General features: G+C 40.6%; 1 long non-coding RNA gene across 1 annotated transcript in view; it reads right to left on the bottom strand.

Moving 5' to 3' along the window:
* LOC138762951 (uncharacterized) overlaps positions 1-26,866 on the bottom strand; it is a 66,952-nt gene that overhangs the window by 18,269 nt on the left and 21,817 nt on the right. The window contains exon 2 of the long non-coding RNA XR_011357256.1: positions 6,800-6,885. This is a non-coding gene — a long non-coding RNA (uncharacterized lncRNA). The remainder of the gene's footprint in view (positions 1-6,799; positions 6,886-26,866) is intronic.

Here is a 26,866-nt window from a genome sequence, read left to right as displayed (position 1 = left end):
CTGGAGTGGCCTGGTGAGGTGCCGGATGGCACTCCAGTGAGCTCGGGATTGGAAGCAATGCACCCTGGGCCGTCACTACCATTAGGCAAACCAGACCTCAGAGAGGGTGCTGGTGACCCTTTGAACAATCACAGGTAAGACTTTATTCGCCCTGAAATGGAAGCAACATTTATGTTTGAATCCCGCAAAGTGCAAGGGGAGAGATTATGTGAGTGGAGTGGGAAAAAAATGAACCCGCATCTGATTTGCCCAATGTTTGTCTTCACCGGAAAACTTCTTGTGTTATCCATGGCCTGCAGTGAACTCTTGCAAAGCAAAGGGAGAGTCAGAGTTTTCACTGAAGTAAGCGGGGAATTGCAGTAGTGTGAATTCAAGAGTTCACCCCAGCCCACCCCCATGTGCATGTTCTGTTCCCCACTGAAGCCGGGCAGAGTTATTCTGGGATGAGAAAACAAGTTCAGGTATAGGCTGCCCTTCTTGGCTCTGCAGTCAGGCCAGTTCGGCTTGGCCTTGGATGTGGAAGGGGCAGCATTCAGTCACCGTCAGTGCAACGGCAGTTAACAGCAATGCATTTGCAGTTCTCTCGACAGCGCACCCCTGTGCCCAGCTCTGGAGTGGCTGTACGTCAATATACTGTATATTTAGCACGAATAAAGCAAATTAGTCTAATCGCATGGCAGACACAGAGGCTTTAAACAGAGGAGGAGGGAGGGAGGGAGAGAGCTAGAGAGACTGCTTCTCCCCATTAAAAACCTTTCGACCATCCCACCTCTAACCCAGTTATGGCTGTGAGGAATGGTGCTAATTTAGGGAACGGGAATTCATGACCTCTGAAAAAGTGCTCAATATACATGCAGCTGATCTTCAAAACTAGCCCAATTGGGCATGGAAACTTCCCAACTGTCAACTTTATGTTTGCTTTTTTAACAGGGGAGCGCAATTTCAGTGCTTGCCATGGTCACTATTTTAAATCGATACACAGTGCAGCAACACCCCCACCTCCCACCCCCCCCCACCACCAATTGGCGTAATCTGCCAGGATCATAGTCTGAAGAAGACGAGCAAAGTCATTGAAGACCACATCTGCCCCGCACATAACATCTTTCAGCTGCTCCTGTCGCAAAAGAGATACAGGAGTATGAGATCACCTGGCTGAGACATAACTTCTTCCTGCAGGTAGTGAAAATGCTGAACAACCAAAGGAACTGCTCACACTAACCATTCGAGACTCTCATATACACTAAACAATATTTATTTATTTTTATCTATGTATACTGGTCCTGCGTATGTATTGTTTGTTTGTATGTGTGCTATGACTGGTTGTGTGCCTCCAGGTTTTTCACCAAGGATCAAAGAGCACTGTTTCGTCATGTTGTACATGTGCAAACAGCTGATAATAAATTTGAACTTGAAAATCCATATTAAAACTGTACCAGCAAAATTCACTGGATTTTTTCACCAATGTTGATTGACTGATTCAGTATTGATTTGTTTTTGCATGCTAGCATGCTAATGGATAGTAAATCTTAATGAGCTGCATGTGTTTATATGTTTCAATCCCAGTTTGTAAATGTAGAATATAACACAGTTTCATCACTCGGCACACCATCTGTTGAAAATTTTGTTCAAATTCATGTAGACTTACTGGGTCGATAATAATTCATTGAACCTTTGCAAACATTCTATTTTGCATTTCTATACATGCTGAACTGAAAACAAAAATTGGCTAAACGGGTTTGTTTCTGTACTAAAAAAAACATGATGGAGGAATGCAAGGTGTCATGCAGTATCCTTGGGAAGAAACAGTCAGTTAGCATTACAAATCGGGTCCCTTTATCGAGAATGAAGTAGGAAAAGGTGGCCAAGAGGTGATAGGGTATTAGATAGAAGGTGGGAGAGGTAGAGAGAGAGAGAGAGAAAGAGACAATTAAAGGGAGGGTTGTCTGCAAAGTGGAAGGAAAATTAGAGGGACCTAGCGTGACAACCACTCCACAGCAGATGCAATATCACTGGGTCTCTACTCAGCTCTGGAACTCCTTGAAAACAGCAACTCATACATATGGCTGCACTTCATCAACTACAGCTCAGACTTTAACACCTTTATTCTCTCAGTGCTGGTCAAGAAGCTCCAAACCCTGGGCATCTGTGCCCCCCCCCCCCCACCTCCTTCTGCAACTAGATCCTCGACTTACTCATCGAAAGACCTGTTGTGGTACACCATCGGCCTACTGCAGGGGGAAACCTCTGTACCTGCAGGAGTGTAAGGGAACAGGAAACACCTGGCTGGCTGTCAATCAGTCGGCCTGAATGGATCAAGCCCCACCCGGTTGGGTGTCAATCACCCTCCGGGATATAAGCCTGTGTCTGCCTCCTGAGGCCTCACACAGAGTTGCTGCAGCCACAGCCAGCCTGGCTCTGTGGAAGTCTTTGTGGATTAAAGCCTGTTATACAGTCTTTATCTTGTGTATGTCTGATTCTGTCTAATAGTTCACCACAATACCACAGTCAGTACGAATTGGAAACAATGTCTCCTCCTCACTGATTGTCAACACAGGCGCAAAGATGCGTGCTTAGCCCACTGTTCTAATCATTATATACCCATGACTGTGTGGCCAGGAACAATTCCATTGCCATCTACAAATTTACCATTGACACCACAGTGGTCGGCAGAATCACAAACAGCAATGAGGAAGAGTCCAGGAATGAGATAGATCAGCTTGTTGAATGGTGTAATGACAACAGCCTTGCGCTCAACGTCAGCAAAACCAAAGAGATGATTGTGGACTTCAGGAGGAAGTCAGGGGAACAGGACCCAGTCCCCATCGAGGGCTCAGTAGTAGAGAGGGTCAAGAACTTCAAATTTCTGGGTGTCAACATCTCTGAGGATCTGTCCTGGAGCCTCCATGTCGATGCAATCATGAAGGCTCGCCAGCAGCTATGCTTTAATGAGGTGTTTAAAGAAATTCAGTATGTTACCGAAGACTCTCGTAAACTTCTACAGGTGTACCATGGAGAGTGTTCTGGCTGGTTGCATCACTGTCTGGTATGGAGACACCAACTCTCAAGACAAGAATAAACTCCAGAGGGTCATTAACTCAGCCTGCAATATCACAGACAGCAGACTTCACTCCACTGAGGACATCTACATGAGGCGATTTCTTAAAAAAGCAGCCTCTATCCTCAAAGACCCCCACCACCAGGCCATGCCCTCTTCATTCTGCTCCCATCAGGGAAAGGACAGGAGCCTAAAGACAAGCACTCAACGGCACAAGGACAGCATCTTCCCCACTGCCAGCAGATTGCTGAATAATCAATGAAGCAAAGACACTGTCTAACTTTTTGTGCACTTTTTTAAATTGTTCTAAGGTGGCTCATATTAATATTTACATAATGACGCTGCTGCAAAACCCCAAACTTTGTGACTTGTTCATGACAATAAATTCTCATTTTGTTTCTGATCCTGAAGAATAGGAGTAGGTAGAGAAGGGATGGATATCGTGGTGCCAGTTAGAGGAGGGGTTCACTGACCATTACTACCCTTGGATGCTGATTTCCTCGAGCAACTCATTGTTTGCTTTTGCTTCTGGGCTGCCTAATTTGCAAGAAGTTGCTATGTCTCATGTAGAATCAGGTTTCAAATCAACACTTTGAAATGAAGCCAAAAATCAAAAGATCCCCAGAAAGAGATGGGTCAGAAATCGGCTTCCAAGTTTCTAGATAAATTACAAGGGAAAAATAATATTCTTAGATCAATATTAAGTTTTAAAAGGCCAATTTCATATAAATGGACATAAATTTTTCAAGAAACATTAATATAAAAATATTTAATATTTCTTTCTGGATGTTCCAAGGCACGTTATCACTTTTGAAGGGTTGTCACAGTATCAAATCCATGATTTTGAAAAAAAATGCAGATCTGACAATGAATGATCTTTATCAAAGGTCAACAGGAACAATAACCACATACGTTTAGGAGTATTGATTCAGATTAATATAAAGTGTACATAATTGCTGATCGCATGATTGAACAAAATGACATAAGCTAAAAGTCATGAAAACAATTTACTGAAAAGAATACTCAAAAAGGAATATGTGTTTCTTCCTGTCTAACCGGATGGATTTTTGAGAAGCACGTCAGATCAATTGGCATGGTTTATAGCGATGCTCTGTACTGGAGAACATAATGTTTGAGCTGCAAAGCTGTACCCTCAGCACTAACTCTTGGAGTAAGTTCCTCTGTGAATCTTTTTCAAAATGAAAACTTATGGAAATTAATAAGAAGATATGCAAGTAAATTATATAAATTTCAGGAAAAGAAAGACCAACAAATAAAAAAATGATTACATTTTTCATTTGCAACCAAAACTACCAATATTTTCATCAATAGAACTCGGTATACAAATAAATATGATTTACTGACAGAAAAAAATATAATTAGAATATACTTTTGATAGGTCTTGTTTAAGCAGATTCCACAAACTGCCACTTAACCAGAGGCAGGAGTGCAAAGCTTCTTAACAACTTCTCTGGGGAGTTCTTTTCCGACAGACCTCAGTATCAGAATTCATCCATCAAAACTCGACTGGGTCTCATTGCAGTGGGAGGGAGCTCAGATCCAAACAGAGCCAACAATACCAAAGCAAAGTTTTGTGCATTTTATGAGAATATTAATCAATAGAAAGTTTCCATGAGATTCATAAAAACAGTAAACAATTTGCAAATGCTGAAGGCAACTGTATATTATTTTTAACTATAATCCACCCTCCAACACCAAACAAGTATTTGACTCTATTTTTACAGCAAAATTACACAGATGCCTTTGGCAGAAGCCCCAATTTAAACAACTCCACTGTGATGTCAATTTGGATGACATGGTGCGTCAACCTCGAGAAGAGCTCGAGGCACAGTTCTGTGGGTAACAAAACTAGAGAGTTATTCTGGCAATTCCATGTTACATTTTTCATCCCCATAAAACCACCCAACAATATATGCAAAAAAAATGTTTTTATCATTTTTGACTATTGAGATCTGCCCAATATTAAGAAAGATCGTTAGTCAGAGGATCTCGCTGTAACTTTTAAGGAACCATCTGCAAATGACAGGAAGCAATGTTAATTGTTTATCAACCTTGACTAGAAATGATGCCACCAACTTAAATAACAAACACTCTTCCTGACTTCCTCAGGCTCTACAATACAATGACAGTCTGCAGCTAGGAATTCTTCTATGGCTGTGGTAAGCCCCTGTTATGCTAAGGTTGGCTGCTGGCTGGACATGCTTCTGGAAACCGATCCTACCCATAGCCCTTTGCATGCTCCCCATTCCACTTGCCTTGATCAGTCAATGAGGCTGACAGCTGTTCCGGTCTATAGGAATTGCTTAAGGTAGTATGTGAGTGGGAAGGGAAGGTTGAGAACCACTAATCTGGACCCAATTGTTACTGAAATATTTTGCTCGAGAAAAATTGTCATTGGCCCATTTCCTTTGGAGTTATGAAAACATGCACATTACAGGTCAATTAGGTATGATTACAACAGTGGTGTTCAAACTTTTTCTTTCCACACACTTACCACCTTAAGCAATCCATTACTAATCACAGAGCACCTGTGGCATAGGGAATAGTTAGAGTAGTATGTGAGTGAAAAGAAAAACGATGAGAACCAGTGATACTCAGATTGCACTTCACCATATTCCCAGTGGGGTAAATCTTTAATTTTTAACTTATGAAGGAGAGAGGATTGTTTGAAGATGATAGATGATTAAACACAGCTCATGGCTTATGCGCAACTTGCAACCAGGAAACACGTGCGTGGGTTCTTCAATTAAATGCTTGTTTGGGATATTTCAAGCCATGTAGTTTCCATACTTCACATCGCTTAGGTTTTTTAGATAGACTTTGTGTGATTTTACCAGTCTGAAGAACGTACAACAACTTGGCATTGGTCGTTCACACAAGAACGTCCAAAACTCCAAATCTCTGTTTATTTACGCAAATTAGACAGCAGACCGGATATGCGGTAAGTAAAGAGGTGGGACTTGCAATGCAATGCAAGGACTTGCAATCCTAGCCTCTGGTCTGTTGTCCGTAGAATGCCTGCAGTTCAATTTAGACAGCAGGCATTCTGGTTAATACACTTTCAAAATGGGATTTTTAACACTTCTGAGTATCCAAGTGTTGTATGTGAATTGCAGAGGATCATGTGACCTCCCTGTTTGCGACCTAGTTGGAAGTCACATCACCAGCCAATCAAAGTTGGACTCCACCCATCTATTAGTGCACACCTTACCGATGGCTCAGTTGAATGATTCAGCTCAGAACCCTATAAATTCTAACACATGCTTACAATTCACTCTCCCCTCATATTGGTCCTAGCCACGAACACTGGTCCATGTCATGTCACTACTGTGGACATCATTGGAGATGTGGACATCATGGTTAAAGTGCATACCACACTTAATTGGCCCATAGTACTGTGATAGATCAGAGCTTGCAGTGAGCCATATACCCCAGTGGGACAGGGAATTGGGAGTGTGTCTAGAAGTCCCTGTCTGTGAGTATGTACATCTTTGGGCGAGTATGGTAGGGTAAGCAGCCATTGGTATCAAGGACCCTTGGCCCGATGTGCCTGCTTACACTGTTACAGTTTTAGTCTTGTACCATGTAGAGAATAGGTGGACAACAGTTTCCGAGTCCAGCCTGAATCAGATTAAATCCCTCTATAGTTATAAAGTAGGGTGAGTGATTAAGTACCATTTGACATCTTCCCCTGTTTGATTCCCAGGTATAAAATAAAGTTACCTTTGATTGTGACGTGTGTGTCCGGACTCGTCTTTCTGTGAACCCAGCAAACCTGATACTACTCCCAACACAACACCATGTTTAATCTGCAGAAATTGAAAACAAAAACTAAATGGGCAAATGCTAGAAATCTGAAATTTAAGAAAAAAATGAAAAATCTGGAAATACTCAGAAGGTAGCAGCTATGGCAAAAGACTTCAGGTTATTGACTCTTAAATAGAATCAAATTTAAGCTCCAAGAGGTATCCACTAGAAATTTTAATTATTCCCATTTCCACAGATACCGCAGGCCTGAAAATAACCCCAGCATTTTCAGTTGTTATTAACCTGGATAAATCAAATCAACAACAGGATTTGGTTGAAGATGTGACCACGTTGCTGCTAGATTAAAAACTGCAGCAACAGTCCAAATAATGGATATTCTGAATAAATTTGTGCATCCTGTATTGTATAATTTAGCTCCAATGCTACTCTGTGTTATAAATATTGCAGTTAATTTTATTCTAAGAATACTTTATATTATAATATTTAGTCAAGGGGAACAGTTGTAAAATTTGAGGTGGTAAATTCTAGTAAATCATTAACTACCAATGAGATTAATTTGTAAACGATGGTCAATTAAAATTTGCAAATCGAACTGCAAGATGACGTAGTTTCGAATTTGCGACATAACACTCCAGACTGAATGCTGTAAGAGAACAACCATAAATCTGAACAGCTCTGAGGTGCCCTCTGAATTGTGCACAGCTGTCGTTTCATTTGCAATTCATTGAATTCAACTTTTTAATAATGGTCAGGAAAGAACATTAGGGTGAAACACGGAAGTCTACAGATGCTATGATTGTAGTAAAAAACACAAAACTGCTGGAGGAACTCAGCAGGTCTCACAATGTCCAGAGGAGGTAAAGCAATATAACCAACATTTTGAGACTGAGTCCTACCTTGAAGAAGGGCTCAAGCCCAAAATATTAGTTACATATCTGTGCCTCCTCTGCACGCTGCGAGACCTGCTGAGTTCTTCCAGCATTTTTGTGTTTTTTCGGGGCAAGAACATTATCACAGATATTGTTTCCTTCTAGAATTTTATTTGGACTAAATCAATACACTGAAGGTAGCATCACAACTGCAATTTGTCAAATCCTCCACTAACATTACATTTCTTTCCATGGAACTCTGATTAAAGCAAACGTCAATCAATCTTCTACAGCACTTTCGTTTATATTTTTCCTCAGTTCTTCTGAGAAAAATTGAAGTTTTGGAGAGTGCATCCATTAAATGGACTTGTCCTGACCTTTTATTTTTGCACAATGGAAGTTAAGATCTTGACATACTGCTTTACTCTATTTAATTCACACTTGAACTGAATTTATGACTCATCTCACTACCAGCAAGTAAACCTCCCTCATTATGTGGCATTAGTGTCAAAGTCAAATCCATATCTCCCTTGTCTTCCGTCCGGCCTGAATGAACCTCCATTCTATTGAGCCTTGAGAGGGCGCAGAGTGGCAATAGGGATATTACATGATTTGAGCCATTTTCAACCGCTATGTGGCCCTTGACATCATTAATCCTGTGAGTATATTATTATTAAAAAGCAAAATCTTTGAAACATGTATCATAATTACTGATTGATACATTTGTCAGCTATTTTTTATTACTGACTTTTATCACCCTGTGTAACTTTTCATGCATCATTATATCTGACCATGCATTTTATTTAAGCAGATACTACTTTTAATGATGTATGTTCTGTTTGTTATTTCTGCCTATTTTCCATGCAAATAATCAAACAGGCACAGTTGTTGGATATTGCTGCTTGTAAGGGTAGGACAGTGACCTAGTGTGAGGCAAATAAAGGACAGTGTTCTCTCAGCAGAGCAGTGAAAACAGCAGGCAATGAGCATGTTAGATCAGTCACTAAGCAAACAGCCATTCATCCAAAATATGGGAAGTGTGGAGATTCTCCTCAAGACAAACAATGTCCTGTAGGTTTCTAAGGCAGGTCAGAAAAGAAGAAAATATATGGCAATACTTTAATAGGAGGACTGGCAATGTCGGAGGTGTGAGTGTCTACCAACACTAAAACAGCTGGTAAACCAAGAACATGAAGACATAGTGAAAAGCTTGAAGGGCAGTTTCAATCAGAAACCATCAGAAACAGTGTATCCCATCTGAAGAGAGTAATGAACATATTTAATGGCCCCTATTAAGAAATCAGGTCAATTTGTTTAATAAGGGAAAATGTTGTATGGTTGAGAAGACAGAATTGGAGATGGAACTGAGGAAAATGAGTCCATGTTTCTTGGATCATCATTCTGAGAGGGCAGCAAGGAATGTGCCCCCAGTCTTGGATTTGTAGGCTTGGGCTTTTTCATTTGAACCAAATGTTATGAGCCCAGAGGACCCCAAAACCCAGCAGCAATAGAAATTCACCAAGACAAATGGATACTTAAACAAAATTAGTTTTTAATTTTATTTAAACATTAAAAAAAGGATCAAACTTTAACTTATTACTATAAACTTAACCTTACTTAACCCCCTTCTAATTCTAATGTGTAATTGTAATGTGTATAAATTCAGAAAAATTATTTGATTCACAGTCCAATCTCACTTCTCACTCCTGCAAGTTGACCGGTATCAGGCAATTCTTATATTGTGCACAGAATTTAATATTTATTCATTTTCACCAGGCTCTAGTGGAAATGGTTAAATGGTTATCACTCATGTCGGTTTTCAGAGAGAGATTCATTGCTAGTTGGACGCACACAATCTGATTTACTTCCATCAGTTACTTCAGTGTCTTCCCGAAGAAACTTGCCCCATCAGGGTTTTCCAAATGATAACCTCTTCTTCTGCAGGTCACTACAGAGTTCCTTCTTGTTTCCCATATTTCAGGTGAAACACTAGTCAGCCATTTCCTCTTGTATACTCACAAACCACCTTCAAAATGTTTTTTTTAAACAAACTGCCACCTTGCCATGCTACACAAACCAGTTCTCTCTCTCTCTCTCTTAGAGAAAGCCTGCTTTGTTCCCCCCCCACCATCACTCTCTCTCTCTCTCTCTCTCTCTGCTTGCAAAACCACATGACCTTCTTAGAACAGCAAACTGCATTAAGACAGATTGTGCACTGGACCCAATCTTCTGAGTCTATTCATCTGTTGCTTTCAAAACAAATAATCCATCATTCCATAGCATGTCCAATTAATGCCTACTTGTGAAGTCTCTATAGGCATTCTTCAAAGTTTTTGCAAAGGTGCTCGGAACCTGGATTGTCTGGCTTGAGCAGAGCTCCAGCATTTTACATGAGATCTGTTTTGTGAAGTGTTTGTGACCTACACTACTCCCGCAATACCTATATACAATATAAAATATGATATAATCCATCACACAAGTCATGTGAACAATCTATGCTGGTTTGGCCAGAAGCCAGCAGATGTTTACTAAAGGTTGAAAGGGTCATGTCACATTGGTGTAAAAAGCAAAAGGCTTTGCCACCTGGCTTCAGAACACCCACATAATATGGCCTGGGGTTACACAATGCTGGGAAAGTTAACTAAGTGAAAGTTGTCAAAAATCAGAAGAGTAAATGGAGATGTTCATCTCGATTAGCCTCAGAGTCAGAAAGACATCTCTATAAAATGAATTACCTGGTGTACTGACATATGGTGAACAGAGGATATGGAAATGAAAATGGTAGTACGCAATTATATTGACCAGACATCTGAAGGGACTGACAGGGTAATATATTCAAGGCCAACATGTCACTTGAACTACAAATATGTTCATGGGCATAAGAATATTACAACTATGTATTCATGGACAGTTGTGATATTCTACCTTCCACTGAGATGATCTAAAGAAGTATCATATACACCTTCTCAGGTGAGATTCTACAAGTACTTGGTGAAATGATCCTCTGAGAGTTCAACAACCCCCAATTACATGAAATAAAATAATTTGCATTTCTTGAACCATATTTTGAAAGGATCACTGCCTTGAAAAAGGGCTTCCATATGCCAATCATACTGAAGGCAACATGAACCCCTCAGATGGAAGTCAAGTCATTTATTATCATCTGATTGTATAAGTACCACCTGACAAAACAGTGTTCTCCGGTCCTCAGTACAAAAATGTGCAGATACGTACCTGGACATAACACACATACAGACAAATAACACATATGGAGGACAAGTTTTCTATCTATAAAGATAAATAATATTGTTTTGTACAAATGAGAGTCTTGGGTGTTTAGTGTTATTAGTTCCTTCAGCATTCTTACTGCCATGGAAAGAAGCTGTTCCCCAGCCAGGCGGTGCTGGCTCTGATACTCCTGTATCTCTTCCCTGATGGGAGCAGCTGAAATATGCTGTGTGCAGGGTGGAAGGGGTCCTCAATGATTTTGCGCATCATCTTCAGACAACTATCACGGTAGATCATGTCGATGAGGGGGAGGGAGACTCCAGTGATTCTCTCTGCCACTCTCATGTTCCTGGGGATTGACCTCTGATCCATTTCTCTGCAGCAAATATACCACACTATGATGCAGCCGGCCAAGACACTCTGCATAGACATAATAGTGGCCAGTAACCTTGCACACTTCAGTCTTCTCAGGGTGTCTAGTCGCTGTTGCACCTTCCTGACAAGAGAAGAGATGTTGAGTGTCCACGATAGGTCACTGGTTAAGTGAACCTGGTGCTCTCCACTCTCTCTACCACCGAGTTGTTGATGTGTAGTGGAGGGTGGTTATTCCTGGTCCTCCTGAAGTCCATGTTGAGACTCTTGCATCATTTCACAAGATATTCTACCTCTTCACTGTAGCGCAACTCATCGTTGTTGCTGATGAGGCCAACGACTGTTGTGTCATCTCCAAATTTGATGACACTCTTGCAGCTGGATCTGGTGATGCAGTCGTGGGTCAGTAGTTTGAACAAGAGTGGGCTGAGCTCGTAGCCCTAAGTTATGAAAGTCTACAGCAAGCAGATCACTTCAGTAAAGGGGTTCAGATGGAAGTATGAATATAAAAGCTCTAAAAAGCAGCAATTGCTACAAGGGCTCTACCTGAATTCAGTGAAAGATAGAAAACAAATCACTTCAAAGGAAACTACTCTGAGAGATTACGTTAATGAAGAATCAAAATGGTTTTTGTGTTCCAGGATAAGTGCACCACAGAAATGAAACTCAATTAAAGCGCAGTTCCACTAGATAAACTCTTTGCCTTGATTTCCAGCAGTGAAGCTGTCAGGCTAAGATTAAATCAAATTCTATCTGAGAATGGCAAAGGGTTTGAGAATTTGCAGAGGAACATTTCATAAAATCAAAACTAAGTTTGAGAAACATGGAGATATGGCAGACTAATTAATATCCGAGGAGGAAGAAAAGCTTCTTTTGAGGTTGTGACTGTGAAACTGGGAATTTTACAGTAAAATACAACTCTGTTGCACAGATTAGTAACATTTTGCACCGTGTTAGTGGAACATTAGAATCACATTTTAAATGAAAGACATTGGCATGTTTAGAGCCTTATTGTACAATGGTGAAAAGAACAAAGAGTTTGTGAGTTCAAAGTTAAACTTCCAATTTAAAGAACTGAAATTAGCAATTGTATTAGCTTAATTATTAGCATGTTACATGAAGCATCGAGTCCACGCTGCTGAAGATCCAGCTGCGCTGGATGGGTCACGTCTCCAGAATGGAGGACCATCGCCTTCCCAAGATCGTGTTATATGGCGAGCTCTCCACTGGCCACCGTGACAGAGGTGCACCAAAGAAAAGGTACAAGGACTGCCTAAAGAAATCTCTTGGTGCCTGCCACATTGACCACTGCCAGTGGGCTGATAACGCCTCAAACCGTGCATCTTGGCGCCTCACAGTTTGGCGGGCAGCAACCTCCTTTGAAGAAGACCGCAGAGCCCACCTCACTGACAAAAGGCAAAGGAGGAAAAACCCAACACCCAACCACAACCAACCAATTTTCCCTTGCAACCGCTGCAATCGTGTCTGCCTGTCCCGCATCGGACTTGTCAGCCACAAACGAGCCTGCAGCTGACGTGGACTTTTTACCCCCTTCATAAATCTTCGTCCGCGAAGCCAAGCCAAAGAAAGAACATGAAGCAATACATTTCGAGCAAATGGAAACAGACGTTATGGACAATTGGATTAAATATAAGATCAGAAACCTTTCTGTTTTCATATTCTTTTTTTTTTAAAAACTGTCGCTTCAAAGGCTGCGATGAGATACAATATTTCACAATCTTAGAAAATTTAGACCTGTGCTGAAAATGTGAACGCTCAACAATCCATAAAATGGATTAAGTGAAATCACATATAAAATATTCCCTTAATATCCACAGTGGCAGTATTCTGAATTTTAAATGTAATTCTCCATTTAAATTCAAGTATTTGTTTCAGCATTGCATTCTCATTCGCCTTTGAAAGTCGCATTTTACAGTCTTAAGTATCATTCCAGGGACAATGGCAAATAGCTGAAGGTGCAGTGCAGTACTGAGGAACTGATGTTAAACCGAGGTCGTGACTGCTCTCCCAAGTGGCTGTAATTCAAAGAAGACCAGGGGAATTGTCCCTGGTGCCCTGACAATATTAATCCTTCAACTGACAACACAAATCAAAGGTCATTTTCACCAATGTTAATTTAAATGCATTTTGTCCAAAAAATTTGTATATTCCAAAAGCACTTCACTGGTTGAAAAGCCATTTTAAAGAGCGATGAATAATCAACCAGAGTGATGTGCATCCATTTTAAAGATCATTAAGAGTATTTGAAAATTCCTGATAATATATATTCATCCATTTATCCTGAAGTATGTCATACTAATGTGCAGATATTAAATCCATATGCTGCAAATGCAACTTTTGCCTTCAATGCCAGAGTCTTGGAACTAAAGCAACATGACGGAACACACCTTATGTCAAATTCTGAGAAGCACATCATTCAAATTCATGACATTGCCCTCAGCAAATACCCAGTCCTCTTTTCCAGAAGCCAGAGGAAAGAGAAAGTAGTAGAAGTTAATAACTGAATGGTCTTACTCTCAGTGGCAAAGAGATCAACGAGGTGTTCAGATGCTGTTGAAGGTGTGCATGGAGAAGGCAGTGGAGTGTAGCTTGAGAAAATGTTTTGCATGTAAGCCAAGAAGCCAGAGTAATCTTTGCCTTTCACCACAATCCTAGAATCACAAGCTATTTTAGCAGCTTAGAACAGGCCCAAGTGATGCTTTAATTTTAAAGATTTATCTATTTAAAATAGTTTTGCAAATAAATGATCTTAACATTGGTGTAAAGTTGTAAATTGGAATAATATACTGCTAGGTGGTAACTAAGTAGCCTTTAGTTTCCCAATTAATTAGGAGACAAGCAATGATCAAAAGAAATCAGGCAACTCAAAAGCAGTAGTCCTGACAAAATAATTCTCTGGGTCTAACTAAAAGCACAAAGTGTTTTGTTATGCACAGACTCAGAATCAGAATCAGAATTTATTATCAAGAACAAGTCATGAAATTCAGTGTTTTGCGGCAGCGTCACAGTATAAACATTCATATTATAAATATCTTACAAAATTACTATTAAAAAAATTAAAATAATAGTGCACGAAAAGTAAGGCAGTGCCTTGGGTTCATTGATTATTCAGGAATCTGATGGCAGCGGGGAAGGAGCTGTTCTTGTGCCATTGAGTGCCTGTATTTAGGCTCCTGTACCTTTTTCCTGATGGTAGCAGAGTGAACAGGGCATGGCTTTGAGGATAGAGGCTGCTTTTTTAAGTCACCCACCCCTTGTAGATGTCCTCAATGGAGTGAAGTCTGGTGCCTGTGATGTCGCAGGCCGAGATAACAACCCTCTGGAGTTTATTCTTGTCCTGAGAGTTGGCGCCTCCATACCAAGCAGTGATGCAACCAACTAGAATGGTCTCCACAGTACACCTGTAGAGGTTTTCAAGAGTCTGCAGGGACATACTGAATATCCTCAGACACCTCACAAAGTATAGCCACTGGCAGGCCTTCTTCATGAATGCATCAAAATGGAGGTTCCATGATAGCTCCTCGGAGATGTTGACACCCAGGAATTTGAAGTTCTTGACTCTCTCCACTACTGAGCCCTCAATGAGAATTAGGTCGTGTTCCCTTGACTTCCTCCTGAAGTCCACAATCATCTCCTTGTGTGCAAGGTTGTCGTCATTAAACCATTCAATGAGCTGATCTATCTCCCTCCTGTACGCTTCCTCATTGCCGTTTGTGATTCTGCCGACAATTGTGGTGTCATCAGCAAACTTGTAGATGACATTGGAATTGTGCCCGGCCACACGGTGACTCTCACTGTTAAGTGTCAGTGGGATGTAGACGAGAAATATTCGATCAATGATGGAAGAATTTTAAAAATTGTCTGGAAAATTATTTTAGGACAGACACAGAACAGGTGATATGGTGCAGCTATAGTATTTGGGAATTGACAGAAATAATTGGGGTATAGGGCTACCCCATCTGCAGCAGGTCAGTAGAAGTCCAAGACTCTGGACTGCTTGGGGATTGGGTTGATCCAGAGTTTCATATTTTCTGGATTCTCAGGCAGAACATTTAAAATTCAAAGTTAAGGAGAATAAAGATGAGATGAACAGGTAGCTTTTGATAGTTCATTCATGGGCAAATACAGCATGCTTCATTTACCAAAATGAGCAGTTTTAAAGAAAAGTAAAATCAACAAGAATGGTCGCTTGTTCCTGCTGTGTATCTGTGGAGCTTGTGCATGCACACTTGCACACTAAAGCCCGCTAAATTTTAAGATGTTGAGATTTTTCGTAAAGTCTGGAATCTCAGGTGGTCTGGATTTCTGGCATCTGGATTTTTGAACTTCTTCTGTATCTACCTCAAAGACGTTTGTCTCAGAGTTGATGAGTTGGAGTCCAATATTACAATGAATACCTTATTTTTGAACACAATTATACCTGGAAGATTAAGCACTAAAGAAATGGTCAGTCAAGAGAAAGAGAAGTGCATGATTATCAGTGGCGCAGGCTTCTGCATTCTCAACCATCATACTTGTTAACTGGCTGTAGGTTTTGCAACCTGCGAAGAAGAAACAGAAGACTGTAAGGTGAGAAACTGATCAAAGCACTGTGTCAATTTAAGGACATCTCCTTGGGGCTTGAGAGGAATTCAGAATGAGAGGGGATATTTGTGCTTCTCGTGGTGAATGTGGGAACTATTGATTTATGTACATTAAAAACAAAGAGTCTCTAGTGAAGGAATATGAGCACTTAGTGTCAAATTAAAAAGCAGGACAATATAAATAATCTCTGGAATACTTCTTGATCTAAGTGTAAATTTACATGAAAAAAACAAACGGAGGACTCAGGTGGTGAGGTCAGCATTCACAGAGGAAAATGAACTGCTGATGTATCCGGTCAAAACCCTACCTCAGGACTGAGAAAGCAGTTGGAAGACAGGCAGTATTAGAGTGATCTGTTGATGATAGGGGGAACATAAAGGTGGTGACGGATCACAGCCTTATGGGTGGATAGAGAGGTGGAATTGAGAGACAGGTGCAAGCGAGTGAAAGATGGAAGCCAAGAAGGGGATAAAAGGCAGAGGATCAAGGAGCGAGAGGGGAAGGTGAAGGTGGGAACAGCTTTTAAAGGTAGGAGAAAGGTGGAAACAGAGATGGATGGATGGTGGCCAGATGGGAATTGTAGGAGAGTAGGTGGGTGGATGAGTGGTGGATACAGAGGGAAATGGAAGGGATAAGGATCTGGATAACAGGGTGCAGGTGGAGTGGAAGATTTAGAAAGATGGGAATGTGTCAAATAAACTTAAGTGGATGAGCAAAAGACCGAAAGAGACAGGGGAGATTGGGTTTCTCAAAATTGGAGAATTCAATGTTCATGCTGTTTGGTTGTGGGGGGAGGGGGTGGAGGGTTAAAAAGAGATGCTGTTCTCCACATTTGCATTTGGCCTTTCCCTGCTAAGAGAGAAGTCAGAGGACAGATGGGTTATGTAGGAATGAAAAAAAATTAAGCATGATTAGCAAACAAGAGCACCAGATGGCACGTGAGGACGGAGCACAAATGCTCGAAAAGTGGTCGTGTAGTTTGATATAAAGGAAGCCATGTTGAGAGCCCTGAGTGGACAATGTTGGAGGAGATACATCTTGATAGGGATTGATTACTGACTAGAAGAGTTCAATAAAATATAGGTCACTTAAGTTAGGAAACTGCAACTACTAGGTGTGATGGGGTCCATTACTACACCCCAGTTTTTCACTGGATGACAGATTTCTTTCCAAAGCTTTGCTTCCTGAAAACCATTGAGGCTTATGACAGACAACTTCAAGCTGAACACAAAGGTAATTTCAGATTTTCTGTATTCACATAGGAAGTTGGAGAAACATTAAATTAATTTTTATTGAATTTACCATGCTTAATCACATAATAATGTTGACACATTGTGTTAATTCAGATGACCTAAAAATGTTTTGTTGCCAATTTTCATTTGTAGTCTGTATTTGATGGCTCTCGGGTCAGTGTCCAACAATAGTCGGCCAGCATTGATTCCAGTTGCCGTGATAACGCTTCTCCATGGTTGCAATGTCCTGATGAAGCCATTCACCATGTTCATCACTGACTACAGGACCAAGATCAGCAGGGAAGAAGTCCAAGTGTGAATGCAGGAAATGAATTTTCAATTACACCTTGCACTTCATGGTTTTGTATGCTTGAATGTGTTAAAAATATGACAGGTAATCACAAAAATAGGTTATATCTTTTAAAAAAAGTTTGGTAATAGGATAATTTTAAGGTGATTTTCATGATCAGCTACCCAAAATCTATTAAATACACCCAAAAGTGTTCAGGAAGCAAAATCTTCCTTGTCCAGTGTTATCAGAGAATTGGATAAGGACATAAAATATGATACAACTAAGGTTGTTGATGACCTAGATCTGGATGGCAGTGAAGAAGAGAGACACACACGTGTTAAGTGAATGGACCAGGACATTTGTTTTGAAGATTAAATATGATGTCTATGAAGGAGACTAAAAAAAATAGAAAGGAGCTTTTTTTAAATAGTGAGGAACATTGAGGGGAACCTTTGTAGTCTTGTACAAGAATCAAAGAATGTTACCAAGAATGATAGCAACTCATTAGGAAGGCAAATAGAGCTTATTGTAAGTCAATTTGAGTAGAAAATGAAACTAGGCTCTGGTGAGGCTACATTTGTAATATTGTATAGAGGTCTTTCTACTTAAAATAGGACTTGCAATATAGGGATGGTGGTTTATTGTAGGAACAGGTATTAAGCAGACTGGAATGAAACTCATTAATTCAGAAGAATGGTTTATGATCTCATTGAAAAGCAGAAAATTCTTGAGATAATATCAGGTTAACCATATAACCATATAACCATTTACGGAGCGGAAACAGGCCATGTTGGCCTTTCGAGTCCGGTTCACTGATTTTGTGCGCCCTTTACAGGCATTGGTCCCGGTAGATCTTCATTCAATAACGATTGACGAATTCAATGCAGGTGGAATCAATCATTCTCTTGCCAAGAGGTAGCATATTCAGGTTCTGATCATTTTTTAATGATGTGTTTATTTTACTGTTGCCAATCAACTGAAGAGCAGAATTCAAAATGGCACATCTACTTTTAGCTGGAAAACTTTGCTTTTTTTTCTTAGTGTAATGAGACCTAATGTAAATCTCTAAGTGGCAACATGGTTACCGTGAAAGTTTAACACTGCACTGGAAATTAAACTGATTGTTTTCAATCCTTGCACTGAGCATAAAATTAGCCATTTTGCAAGTAAGGTCCCTTTTTTGAACTTTGTTGAGAAAGAGAATCACACATTTACTGGAGTAGCTCGTATTCATACCTGGAACAGCTATGTTTCAAGTTCATTTATAAGGTGCACTGAGTAAGTTTGGTTTGAAAACAGTCCAACTAGACATCCCATACATAGTTCCATCATCGTTGGTCCATTGGAAGGCACCCTTATAACAAAGTCTTACTACTTACCTTGGTATTTGGGTATGGCTTTGCTAAAACTGATTAACTATCCTTACCTCACCTAAACTCTGAATCACTAACCACCTCCTCCTCAACCCTACTTTCTCATCTCATCCTTTCCCAGCTTTCAGTCATGAACCTCCAACCTACCATGCCTCTAGATTCCACATACACTCTATCGCCTAAGATGCTGAAACTCCTCCCAATCAATCATTTCCCTCATCACCACCTCATCCCAGCCTCTGACCACCATGAAAACCCTATCCCATGTTCTACCTATTTTCAGCCTCATATTCAAACCCTTCGCATCTCTAAACAGGCATGGGCCGATCACATTGTGCATCAGTACATGGTTACGTTGATATTTTCCAACACCTGAGCCAATATTCCTACAAATCATTTGTGATTATTTACTCTCTTTCACATTTTGTTATTAGGTGGGCAATAAAGCCTTTTCAAGTTAATAGGTTGTTTTTGATCAATTTGCAGGAAAACATGATCTCCATTATTTTTTGTGTAACCTCACTTGCGCCTACGGCAAATTTCACTTATTAATTTTCTGCAACACAGACAATTGATCTTCTGTCACAAATGACCCATAAATCCATAAGAGTAGACTGCTGGAGGCTGGAACACTGGGGTCTACTTGTTCTACAGAAAAAGTCAAGAACAAGCTTAGTTCTGTCAAATTCTAAAAAGGGCTGTCAAATCTTTTTTGGCTTTCCTACTGAACTGCATTTATAATGTTCTTGGAGGGCAATATGAACATATTACCCTTTAGCTAACTAAAGGGTTTATGAACAAATGTGAAAATATGGTTGGATGTATTCCTGTCCTCTTCACCCACAGATGTGTTTTACTTTTATGTCACTAATATTCTAATAAAACACAGCGAGAATTGCAAAGAATAGCAATGTGCATCGGGGACTGAGTAGAATTTGTGGCCTGTATCATATCAATAATATGTAACCTAATTTAAATGCAGAGAGATGTTTCACCTTGTGGAATAAATTTAGTATTAGGGGCATAGGTTCAGAATAAAAGATAATTAATCTAAGCTGAAGAGGTAGCTCATCTAACTTCCACTTGAACTGAATGCCTACAGAGCCATAAACAGACCTTCCTGGGGAGGCAGAACTTCACAGGCATACAGTCTCTATGTTGGTGAGACCAAATGTGGATTGGGTGGCAGCTTCATCAAACATCTATGCACCTATCTGAATTTGAATTCCCAATGGATGAGATGTTTGGCCTCATTTATTGTCAGGGTGTGATAGTACAGATTCTATCACCAATGTCTATATGTATAGATTGTACTGTAGGATGATTGTGATCAGCTGAGAGCGTAGCCACCCCTACTGGCAGGTCTTAAAAGGGTTGCTTCTAGCCAGACCAGATCATTCTGGACTGGTCGACCTACATGTGACATGCTCCAGTCTTTTGGTTAATAAAAGCCTTGGTTTGGATCAACAAGCCTTTGATTCTTTTGACGTGTTCTACACAGGGTAAGGCCAAATGCAAACTTGAGGAACTTAAAACCCAACTGTATGAACATTGATTTTTTTTTTCTCTCTCATTCAAGGCAACTCCCACCTTTGTCTGATTTCAGTATTTATTTCTTCCACACCATTTTTCTCTAATCTCCACCCCACCCGTCTCTTCCCAACCAGGGCTCTCTCCCTCTACCTGCCTCTCCACCTGCCTAATGCTCAATGATCTATTACTCCCGCCCCAGCTTGGTGCCCCTTCCCTTTACTCTTCTTTCTCCTTGATATATTTGATATCACCTTTCATACTTTAGTCTTAATAAAGGAACTTGATCCAAAACATCGACAGACCATTGATTCTGCCTGAATGACTGAGCTCCTCCAGCTTCATATTGTTTGCCCCCGTTTATTATTGTTGACTAAAATTCTCATCAATCTAGTGCCATAATTCATCTCCAAGAAAAATCATTCTGACCTAGTCTCAGATAACAAAATGTTATTGCTGTAAGGGTTAAAATGAATTGGAAACATATTCTGCAAGAAGCCAGCAGATATTGTTGACGTTCTTTGACCGTCTCCCAGTAAAAGCCAACTTCAAGGTTGTGGCTGGCTTTCTGCATGTTAGAGATAAGCAGTTTTGCATTTTCCTTTGCTCTGAGAAGATGGAAAGAATGGAGATGGTCCAAATACTTCTATTGACCATTATAATAATTGTGTTAAGCATTGTATAATTGCTTTTATCATATTTTTCGTACTATATAAAAATGTAGTAACTGATAAAGTTTAATAAACCGTGAAAAACTTAACTGCAACTTTAGTATGGACTTTTCTTTAAAAGAGTCATAAACAACAAACACTCTTTCTAAACGATTATAAAGGAAGACATTCACAATAGTTGCCATTGGTAACTTTGGTCATCCCTTATCGGATTCACTTAATTAACAAAACCAGACATTAGTCCTCTTTCTCATGCTCCCAGATACCGTGGTTACCCTCATAAATCATGTGCGTGATAAAATCATTCAGCGTCATAGCCCTGTTCTCAAGCTCATCTATGTGATCAATGAAAGTATAATCTAATTTAACAGGAGTCAGAAACCTGCGTCATCACAAATATTCCCTGCTTTGTTCAGAGTGCTGGACCTCTTCTCCATTTCAATATATTACCTGCTATCAAACTAATCCAGAAAACTTTGCACTCCACTGCCAATGGGTTAATCATGTTAGAATGATTGATTTGGACCATGACTCAAATGATCAGCTCACTGGAAGAAGGATGTGTACATTCATTGAAAAGGAGGTCAAGGAGATCCACCAGGTTGTTGTCTTGAATGGAGGACTTTAGTTATGTGAGAGATTGGATAAGCTGGGCCTGTTGCCCCTGGCATTGAGATATGACCGGATTGAAGTATTTAAAGATAAAGAGATATGAATCAGGTAGATGTCTTGTTCCCATTGTAGTCAAATGAAAACCAAGAGGCAGAGATTCCAGTTGAGAGGATAGAGTTTGAGAAGGGATTTGAGGGGAAATGTTTTCTGTCCAGAGAGAGGTTGTTAGCTGGAACTTTCTGCCAGAGATGTTAGGGGAAATCAGATTTGTTGAATAGGCAAGACTTAGAAGGAGTGAAATGCTTAAGTCTGCAGATGCTGTGATTGTAGTAAACATGTGCCGAAATGCTTGAAGAACTCAGCCAGTCTTTCAGCATCCATAAAAGTCAAAGATATATTGCCGACATTTCAGGCCCTGAACCCTTCTTCAAGGAATAAGAAGAATGAGCCAAAAGGAGGAAGTCAGAATTCAGACAATGCTGGCCAGGAGACTATACAGGCATTGTGCTGGCAAATAGAAAGTGTAGATGGCAAAACAAAAGGTAGGTTTGGATGTATGGTCTTACGGACCCTTTTCTGTGTTACACATCTCGATGACTCTATTGCTATACCAATAGGTCAATATGAGACATATTCCGCAGTTTATATAATCCAAGTTTGCATTGCAGTGCATTGTAGTAGGGAGTAGAGAGAATAAGCTTATTAAATGCAAATTTCACTTTCCTAAGTATGTGAAAATGCTCAAATGTTTCACCGTCGTTCTGATGCAAGAGATTTGAAGCCAACCGATTTTGGTTTTGGTTTAGTTAATTCATGATATATCTTTCTTTTCTTTGGCTTGGCTTCGCGGACGAAGATTTATGGAGGGGGTAAAAAGTCCACGTCAGCTGCAGGCTCGTTTGTGGCTGACAAGTCCGATGCGGGACAGGCAGACACGATTGCAGCGGTTGCAGGGGAAAATTGGTTGGTTGGGGTTGGGTGTTGGGTTTTTCCTCCTTTGCCTTTTGTCAGTGAGGTAGGCTCTGCGGTCTTCTTCAAAGGAGGTTGCTGCCCGCCAAACTGTGAGGCGCCAAGATGCACGGTTTGAGGCGATATCAGCCCACTGGCGGTGGTCAATGTGGCAGGCACCAAGAGATTTCTTTAGGCAGTCCTTGTACCTTTTCTTTGGTGCACCTCTGTCACGGTGGCCAGTGGAGAGCTCGCCATATAACACGATCTTGGGAAGGCGATGGTCCTCCATTCTGGAGACGTGACCCATCCAGCGCAGCTGGATCTTCAGCAGCGTGGACTCGATGCTGTCGACCTCTGCCATCTCGAGTATTTCGACGTTAGGGATGTAAGCGCTCCAATGGATGTTGAGGATGGAGCGGAGACAACGCTGGTGGAAGCGTTCTAGGAGCCGTAGGTGATGCCGGTAGAGGACCCATGATTCGGAGCCGAACAGGAGTGTGGGTATGACAACGGCTCTGTATACGCTTATCTTTGTGAGGTTTTTCAGTTGGTTGTTTTTCCAGACTCTTTTGTGTAGTCTTCCAAAGGCGCTATTTGCCTTGGCGAGTCTGTTGTCTATCTCATTGTCGATCCTTGCATCTGATGAAATGGTGCAGCCGAGATAGGTAAACTGGTTGACCGTTTTGAGTTTTGTGTGCCCGATGGAGATGTGGGGGGGCTGGTAATCATGGTGGGGAGCTGGCTGATGGAGGACCTCAGTTTTCTTCAGGCTGACTTCCAGGCCAAACATTTTGGCAGTTTCCGCAAAGCAGGACGTCAAGCGCTGAAGAGCTGGCTCTGAATGGGCAACTAAAGTGGCATCGTCTGCAAAGAGTAGTTCACGGACAAGTTTCTCTTGTGTCTTGGTGTGAGCTTGCAGGCGCCTCAGATTGAAGAGACTGCCATCCGTGCGGTACCGGATGTAAACAGCGTCTTCGTTGTTGGGGTCTTTCATGGCTTTCATGACATATAGTACAACTAGAAAGATCAGGAGTGCTACTCCATGCCTTGCAAGAAGAACCTAGTCTTCATCAGGTTCTCCAATTGGATGCTGAGGGCGCTGAAGGGTCCCTGACCGTTTCGGAGGTTCAGATCTGAAGCTCAGGTCGCCAATGGACTCTGGGTGGTTACCAAGGCTGCAGAAGCACTGGAGGCAAATCTATAGATTCTCAGTGACACTGGGGCAGACTCTCTTTTGCCTCTCTTTCTCTGACTGTAAGTCTGATTGTAAGAAATGTAAAAGGCACTTTGGCAATTTCTGCTGGTGGCAAGTCTGTTTGCCTTGCATGTAATAGGACCCTGTTTTATTACTGTGATAATAAATTAAATCTTGAATCTTGGACATTTGACGACACTCTCAGATACAATTTGCTGTCAAACTTCCCACTCCTATGTAGCCAAATTACTGAAAATTATCATTCAAATAAGGCCCAGATGTTGGGTCTCTGATGTGGACTGCCATACAGGCTTGCTGATTGCACCCAAGGCTTCTGGTGTTAGCACTTCTGTGCTGTGAAAAGATGTCAGTGCTTCGATTTTTGTTTCATTTACCGCATTCGGCCCAATACGAGTTTGCAAACTGGAGCACTGCGAAAAATCCCAGTAATCCTGGGTATTTTTTTGAGTAACATCTTCATTGATTCAACCTCGAGATTCTCTATGGTTACAAAGGCTGAAGGTGACAGTTACTGAAAATATTAAATCCGAACAGAAAGTGCACAAAACCATCTACGGTTCAAATGGGTTTTGAGTACAGACATTCAGAAGTAATAATTCAAGTCAATGACCTTAAATCAGAACTAGAAGGATAGTGGCATTACTCATCCCTTAAGCAAATGTCAAGAATGTTGTGTCATGAACAAGTCACAAAATTCATTGTTTTGTGGCAGTATTGCAGTGTAAACATTCATATAAACCACCTTACAAAAATATAAATAAAAATAGTGCATGAAAAGTCAAAGTAAGGCAGTGTCATTTGTTCATTGATCATTTAAGAGACTGATGGCGGAGGGGAAGAAGCTGTTATTGTGCCACTGAGTGGTGTACCTTTTCCCCAATGGTAGCAGAGTAAAGAGGGCATAGCCTGGTTGGTGGGGGTCCTTGAGGATAGGGGCTACTTTTTTTTTACATACTGTGAACCATATCAATCAAAATACATACAAACATTTCCCTCTTAATTATACACAGTGGCATTTTCTGCCCTTTTTTCCCCCCTACTTTCCCTTCCCACCCCCTCCAAACCCATTAAACATTCTACATGTACAATACAATAAAACAATTAAACAATGTCATCACACAATGAAAATAAACAAGTAAAATCTGTCATCTACTTTTACACACTGGATCAAATAGTTTTGTCTTCTTATCATTTTAGGGGGTGGAGGTCCGAGGCAAGCCCACTCTGTTATGTTCCGTGTACAGTTCCCAAATTTGTTCAAGTAATGTGACTTTATTTTTTTAATTATATGTTTTTTTTCCCAATGGAATAGATTTATTCATTTCCATGTACCATTGCTGTACTCTCAGGCTCTCTTCTGATTTCCAAGTTGACATTATACATTTTTTTTGCTACAGCTAAGGCTGTCATAATAAATCTTTTTTGCGCTTCATCCAGTTTGAGGCCTAATTCTTTACTTCTTATATTACTTAGAAGAAAGATCTCTGGATTTTTTTGTATGTTGCTTTTTGTGATTTTATTTTATATCTGATTTTGATCTTCCCAAAACTTTCTCACATGCCCAAATTGCATGTACTGTTGTTCCCATTTCCTTCTTACACCAAAAACATCTATCTGATAATGTTGGATCCAATTTTTTTAACTTTTGGGGCCTGATATCTAACCTGTGTAACCAATTATACTGTATCATGCGTAACCTTGTTTATTATATTCTTCATAGTTCCAGAGCATAACTTTTCCCATATTTCATTTTTTTAATCTTTATGTATGGATAGGGGCTACTTTCTAAAGACAGCACTTCTTGTAGATGTCCTAAATGAGTGAAGTCTGGTGCCCGTGATGTCGCAGGCTGAGTTAACAACCCTCTGGATTTTTTCTTTCTTGTCCTGAGCGTTAGCACCTCAGTACCAGACCCAACCAGTCAGAATGGTCTCCATGGTACACCTGTAGAAGTTTTCGAGAGTCTTCAGTGGTGGCACAAGATGTAGGGAGAGTTGGTTGATTAAGTGGTACAAGTGAATTTATTCAGGGAAAACAGGCAATCTAGAGCAAGAAAATTTAAGGAGGGGTCTAGAGGAGGAGCAAGTATTTACATCAGGCAAGCAGGCTGGAGAAAGGGATGGAAAGCGGACATCTGAAAACTCCTTTGCCTGTGAGTCTATAATAGAACAAGAGCCCAAAAAGGTGGTCACTTCTTCAAGTAATCGAATGAAATGTGATGCCAGCCACAGGGACTAATCCTTACCTAATTGTGGTGATATGTTTCCTCCATTGTATATAGTCAGTGTTGACTACTGTATTTCTGGAGCTGGTCCGCCCAGTGATGATTCATACCCTATGACTCCTCCCCCGTGGTCCTGGGCCATAAAGGTCGAGCCACCTCTCCCTTCCCTCCATTCCTATACCTGTATCCGGGCCAGCACGGTTCTTCTGTATATTAAAGCCTATCTTTCCCTCAGCCTAGTCATGGTGGTTACTGATAGTGCCCTACATTAATCTACCTTGGGTAGCTTTGGGGAGATATGATACATTATTGGCACACATTGTTCAAAGGAGGCTCAGAAGTCAAGAACCACAGTTGTTAAATTTCACATTACGGCCAGAATTTTAGGAAATACACAGAATGACGTGACAGTGTTCAGGTTCATTTTGCAACAATGTAGAAGGCCAAGGGGAGTAAGGTCAGAAGGAGAACCAAGATTCAAACCCTTTTAAATTTATCATCTCAAAAGGAGATATACAGCGTATTGTGATAATTTAATGCATATGGTGGTTGGTGTATCTTACATATCTGTTTGGCTGCAAGAATTTTGGTGAATCTGTACATTGCATTTATGTATCTGACAATAAATTCTCAACATCATTACATTTCATTAAGTACATATTTTAGATCAACTTCATTTCAGTGATGGAAGTGTAAAAAATTGTACCACATTCACTGTCTCCAGAATGAGGTGCAGCAATTTGCCAGTTCTTTCAAAATTAAATATAGATATCGCTGGGTAGGTTGGTAGATATAACCCTCCCCTAATAACTCTTGAGCAGAATGATTTGCAAAGACATTTTAGAGA

This window comes from Narcine bancroftii, chromosome 5, assembly GCF_036971445.1.
Source record: "Narcine bancroftii isolate sNarBan1 chromosome 5, sNarBan1.hap1, whole genome shotgun sequence".
NCBI lineage: Eukaryota > Metazoa > Chordata > Chondrichthyes > Torpediniformes > Narcinidae > Narcine > Narcine bancroftii.
Note: the sequence above shows the minus strand (reverse complement) of the source record. Positions and strands in the feature narration are given on the sequence as shown.